The sequence below is a fragment of the Gymnoscopelus braueri genome (genome assembly GCF_963280865.1).
Source record: "Gymnoscopelus braueri genome assembly, chromosome: 7".
In the NCBI taxonomy this organism is placed as follows: domain Eukaryota; kingdom Metazoa; phylum Chordata; class Actinopteri; order Myctophiformes; family Myctophidae; genus Gymnoscopelus; species Gymnoscopelus braueri.
Window position 1 is genome coordinate 3,460,883 of NC_137608.1, and position 6,840 is coordinate 3,467,722.

The window sequence follows — 6,840 nt, forward strand, 5'->3', positions numbered from 1 at the left end:
AAATGACGACGTTAAAATAGAAGTGAGTCGGGGAGACTGTATTTATTCTCCAAATCTCTGTGGCAAGCAAGTATAGTGGGAATACTGAGATAAAAGTGATGTGAGGTTACTGATACTGACAGAGACACACAAGGTAGTAATCCTGGTCGCTATACCGCCTCCCCCATGACAGCGGGGGCACCTGATGGAGAGGAAGGGAACTGGTTGGAATAACGTGTTCCTTCCACGTGCTGTCCAACCAGGGAAACTCCCCCCTGTCAGGTGACAAGAAGGTCAGTTGGCTCTCATGCATTGAAGGAGGCATGAGCAAAATAATACAGTCCAATTGGTTGTTAAGCAACTTCCAAAGCTCACATGGTTGTTTAGCTTATTGCACTGTTTTATGAGATTCACAAAGTGGGTTTTGAGATCATTGTTGAAGCATTAGGCGAGCTTGGTCTTACATTTATGAACTTCAGAGCACTTTTTGTCTCTGACTTTCATTGCAGTAAGTATGTCCGAATTCATCCATGGCTCCGAGCGGGTTTTGACCCTGGTGGTTTTCATGGGAGCCATTCAAAATTAGAGTGAATTTGGTTTTGAAGCCATGCCAAGATGTGTCTACCTGTGTGCTGTTTAGTTCGTTGGACTAGTCCTGTCTCTCTAGACTGTGATTAAAGACCTCACTTTTGTAGTCTTTGAGGGATCTGGACACGACTGTTTTGTGTTAACCGGTCTAAGGTTGTTCGGTTACAAAAGATCATGTAATGATTACTTAGTCCGCAAATAAAAACACCACTTTTGATGATTTTGGCTGTGTCCGAATGAGATCTATGGTAGTTTGAGTGGAATCACACCACCTTGTGGGTTGGGTAATAGCTGATGAAGGTCAGATCACGAAACCTACTGAAGGATTTGAATACAGATGCTTCTTTTCGGAGCATGTCCTTGTTCCAATCTCCGATAAGAATTGTCTCAGCACTGTCCACCTTAGCTAAGCACCACTCAAGTATATCATAGAAATGATTCTGATCAGGAGGTCTGTAAAGTGGCAGTGAGCATGGTGCAACATTAGCCCAACACCAAACACAACTCTGCATTGGGGAAATTAAAATAATATAACTACACATGACTACAATGCACAATCATATCAGCACATGATTGCAAATAAGGTACTCACAAACGATACTTTTAGCAGATTGACTGTGACCGAATGGTATGGAGTCTCAGACAGAACTGAAGCTACTAGAACAATTACAGTGCCCACTAGATGCCGCCAAACCACAAACAGAACATTTCAGTTCTTAATAGAACATGACAGTTTCCCACATGGTTTTTTATAGACTGTGGTTTTGATTGAAAATAGACATGTTGATTAAAACACTGGCTGGCGAAAATAATAATAATAATGCAATAAGGTGTGACTCTCTCTCTCTTTGCTTCACTGCACGTCAGCTGTCTGTGTATGTGCAAAGCCTTCGATCCCATAGCCCGAGGGGACGGTACCGTCGCCTGATACTGTGATTGGTTAAACAAAAACACACCTTTTTCTGAGCTAAACTTAGCAAAAAAGTTAGCAACAAAACCAGTTCATGAGGTCAAGTTTGTCAATTCCTGACAAATGTCTTTGATTATGAGGATAGACTCATTGGTTTGGAAATGGAGAATATTTACAACTGAAGTTCCTGCAACTACCGAAGCTATAAAACAGAGCAAACACTGCATGAAAAAAAGAAGAAAAAAACAGTATGCTTTTCTCTCGATTTATTGTCATCTTTCCCCAGACTTCCTGCACCTCTCTGTGTATAAAGAGGGGGTTTCTGACCATCAACAGGAGAGTAGCTGCAATCTGGTCCAGGAGAAACCACAACCTCCACATATTAAAGAGGAACAACAGGAGAGGAGCTGCATTCTCTTCCAGGTGGAACCACTACCTCCACAGATTAAAGAGGAACAGGAGGAGGGGAGCTCCAGTCTGGTCCAGGAGGGACCAGAACCTCCACAAATTAAAGAGGAACAACAGGAGAGGAGCTGCATTCTCTTCCAGGTGGAACCACAGCCTCCACAGATTAAAGAGGAACAGGAGGAGGGGAGCTCCAGTCTGGTCCAGGAGGGATCAGAACCTCCACAGATTAAAGAGGAACAGGATCAGTTACTTCAAAGACCAGAGGAGGCTGGTGGGTCAATGTTGACGTTACTATTAGTGACAAGTGAGGATGATGATGAAAACAGAGAGACAGAGCCTGTAGCCAGCACCTCAACTGAACACGTGAAAACACAAGCTGATGTAGAGGACTGTGGAACATCACAACCAACTAGTGATGACCAGCTCCTCTCTTCACAATGTTCTGAATCTGACACTGAAGACTATGATAACTGGGGCCACTTGGCTTTAAACACCCTGAAATCACACAAGACACAAAATGTGGATGGACAAAGATTGTCTTTGAGCAACAAGCTGTCCCAGGACCTGAAATCATCAAAACAAGCTCACTCCATAAAGAGTCAGACAGTGAAGAAAATGTTTAGTTGTACTGAATGTGGCAAAATCTTTACTGCAAAGCTAAATCTGGAGAGGCACAAAACAACTCATACAGGGGAAAAGCCCTTTACTTGTGGAGTTTGTGAAAAGGGTTTTATTCAAAGGGGTGCATTGAAAGAACACTTGAGGATTCATACAGGGGAAAAGCCCTTTCTTTGTTCAGTTTGTGGTACAGGCTTTAATCATAGTGGTTCCCTTAAACGACACACGATGACACATACAGGAGAAAAACTCTGTACTTGTAAAGTTTGTGGCAAAGGCTTTATTCATAGCGGTCACTTGAACATACACATGAGGACTCATACAGGGCAAAAGCCCTTTACTTGTAAAGTTTGTGGCAAAGGCTTTACTCACAGCAGTGCGTTGAAAACACACATGAGGACTCATACAGGGGAGAAGCCCTTTATTTGTACAGTTTGTGGTACAGGCTTTAATCATAGTGGTTCCCTTAAACTACACACAATGACACATACAGGAGAAAAACCCTTCACATGCAGTTTGTGGGAAAGGCTTTGGTGATAAGGGTAATATGAAGACACACATGAGGTCTCATACAGGGGAAAAACCCTTTGTCTGTAAAGTTTGTGGAAAAGGCTTTAGTCAAAAGCAAAATCTAAAAGTACACATGAGGACTCACAAAGAAGAAAAAACATTTACTTGTGAAGTTTGTGGAAAATGCTTTACTCAAAGGGGTGCGTTGAACATACACACAAGGACTCATACAGGGGAAAAGCCCTTTACTTGTAAAGTTTGTGGCAAAGGCTTTATTCATAGTGGTGTGTTGAAAGAACACTTAAGGATTCATACAGGGGAAAAGCCCCATCTTTGTTCAGTTTGTGGCAAATGTTTTAGACACAAGTCTGGTTTAAATAGACACATGAGGACTCATAAAGGGGAAAAGCCCTTTACTTGTGAAGTTTGTGGCAATGGCTTTATTCACAGTGGTGCGTTAAAAACACACATGAGGACTCATACAGGGGAGAAGCCCTTTGATTGTACACTCTGAGAAAGATATTTAACCCCAAACTGCTCGCCGGGCTCTGTATTAACACATTGACTGCCAAGATATTAAACATAGTTTTCTATCCCCGTGCCGGCGTATAATTACCTCAATCCGATGATATTTGAAACGCCGTGGAACCGACATTGTGTAAAAAAAACACACGGAAAAAGTTTCCTGTGAGTAGACGGAAGGATCTGTGTATCCATGGGAACAACAAGTTTCCAACCGCGATCCGCCATTTTGGAGCTTTGGTCCGCTGAAAACGGGTGGTTTTCAATGGAAAAAAAAGAAACTGAGTTACAGCCGTTTTTCTGAAAATCCCATCATTGGGGCGGATGGAAGTGACGTTTTTTGGAATGACGTCACATCCACATTGTTCTTCTCTGAGAGACGATCGATCATTCCAAAGCTGTGTTAGGTCGCCCCTTGTGGAATTTTCCCCAAAAAATGTAAAAACGAGTTAACTCGATCTAGGCAATCAAGCGATGGATTCTAAAAACGAGTTGACTCGATCTAGGCAATCAATGTGTTAATGGCACCCACTGTAGTAGCTCATCATACACGGTAAAAAAAAATGTTTTCGAAGAGTAGCGCATAGGTGCCGAACACGTTAAAAACAGTGTTATTCAATCTTTTTGCTTTTTTCATTTTTTTTTCACACAAGGGGGGGGGGGGCTAGCGCAGCTCTGGAATCATCCACGGTGACTCTGAGAAGGAAGGGACAGATGGATCACCGTGCCTAAAAACATGGCTCCCCATCCGTTGAAAACCTCTGTAGCTCCGAAACTTTTTACGCTGGGGAAAACGAGTAATTTTCGATGCACGATCACTCCGCCATTGTGACTCGCGTGTTATCGTTCCAGGCGTTAGCCAGGACCATCGTGCACCGTGCACGCATGCATTGTTTACATGGAGTGCTGGTCGTGGAGTCTAGAGCTTTAAACAGCGCAGCGCAACGGTGAGATTTCTGGCACTCAACGTTATCTGTTATTATAACATTCTGGCACCGAATGTGTTAATGGCACCCTCATGCTACTAATTGTTTGGATGGGTAAGAGGACATATTTCATGTTTATGCAAATGTTTGTGACAAAAATTCTGCAAAGAACTGGGGACCATATTATCATTGATGTTATTGTTATTACCGTTATTATTATTAAATACAAATAAAGTTAAGTAAGAAAGCCGAGTACGTCTTCTATCACTGCCTATAGTCAGTCATGTGATCACCTGTGTCATGCTAGTCCCTGTGCAGGTTTAGTTAAAACTAGCAAATTAATAACTATAATTTACTAAATATATTTGCTAATTAAAGCTGCACTATGTAACTGTCAACACAAAAAGGAGTTTTTTTAAATCACACTATATCACAATAAATGTGCACGCGTTGTGTATGGACCTTTAACTGTTGCAGTAGACTTTGTCCAGAACCTGATGCACTGTCTGTAAAGAGGACTTGTGGTATCACACCTCCAAGGACACAGCCTTTGTTTCAAATATGCAAAATAATGCTAGTGTCTTCCTTCATGTCGGTAGCTTACAGCAGCAATATGCAAGCATAATTAAATATATCTTTTAATGAAAACAAAGTAAGTTGACAGTAAAATTATCTTGACTGTTCAAAGGTCTGGCTGTAGCCCTACCTAACCCTAACTCCTGTTGAATCTGAATCATGTGCTTAATGAAAGCTGAAGACTTGTCTGTTTGCTGCTTCCTTTTTTTTTGTGTCCTGTAATTTCATATTCGTACTTTTGTTTTCTGTTCATTTGAACTTATTCTTATTTTCTATTCAAGTTATATTGTGTTCAAAGGCCATTTTATAATGTGTTCCTGTTGTGTCTTAATACTTTTTAGGTTTTGTGTAAAGCACACCATGTTGTTTAAATGTGGTATATAAAATAAACTTCCAGAGTTTGAGTTAGAAAAATCCTGAAGGGGGTGTCAACAAGTGTCTTTTGGTAGCATCTTTGAGGGGTAAAAACCAGGTTGACTTAACATTGCCCAATGCCATGCCCAATGCCACGCCCCCCCCCCCCGTGGTGACGACACGTTGGCACGCTCTATTAGGAATACAATTTACAATTTCGGCATTTAGCAAACACTCTTATCCAGAGCTAGCCCAGAGCACCCAAAGTGGATACTTTGTGTGCATTCAGAAATATGCACTGAGAGCGCTGGTGTGGTCTCTGGTTGTGTGTAGATTCAGTGCAGTCGGTCCACTGCCATTTGAAAATAGAGTGCACAGGTGCACTGAGTGCGTACGTACACTGACAACCCTACTTGGAAGCAGGCTTGGCCAGTGCGTTTGACTCCAAACACTGATGAAAACAAGATTGATAGAAGAAGTGGTGGCCAAATGCCTACTACACGAGGCAAAATGTATGCTAAACGAGGCAAGGCGAGTGCTACTGCCAGTGATAGCTGCCGGTTGTTTATTATCTCTTATCTGACACCCGGTGTGAAGGGCAGGTAAAGGTGTGAAATAACAATACTCTAAAGGCAAGGTGTGTTGTTTTTATCATTTGTAAATCAACTGAGCTAAGCACGCTCTATGACGTCACCACCAGAGAACTCGGCACAATCTCTGTGCTCATAGCCTGGGGGACCGTAACCGTGACATCAGACCCCCTGATCACTCATGCATGTGCACGTGGCCATGCATGTGCAGCAACGGCAAAAACTGTGTCCGTAGAGTTCAACAGAGTTTAAAAAAAACACGAATAAACCGCTTGAATTTGGGAAAAGTTAAAAATATCGTTCCTGAGTGTCTGCACATGGTAATGATTGTATGCCCGATTGCCCGTGTGCAACTTCAGATCAATTGCTCAACCCACTGAGGAGAAAACCATGTTCAGACAGACAGACAGAGATTCCAAGAATTATATGTAGGATTTCTTGGTCCAAAGATATCCATACTTTGTCTTGCCTATCAATACAAATGATTTTCCATCTTAGACGTCTGGTGTTTGCCTGCCACAGTAATGTACTTGTCCATTTCTTACAAATGATGCAGGAAACACCATACCAGCACAAGCTACTGGGTCAGGCCTGACCTTGATCAAGTCTTCTGTCTTGGACATTCAAGCCTGATGGATGTATACTGTACATACTGTAGACCAAAAATGGCCGTTATATAAGCTCAAAACGTGCCGCAGATGTGATTTGTGTGAATTTATAGATCTGCTTAAAGTTCTATTAAAGAACTGTAAAGTGTCGTTGGACATGAACTTGTTTAAACTGGTCTACAGCGTTTTGCTTCAGAACCAGATCTACAAACTGAATGCAGGTTGCACACTTTTGTACCCTCATAGTTCTG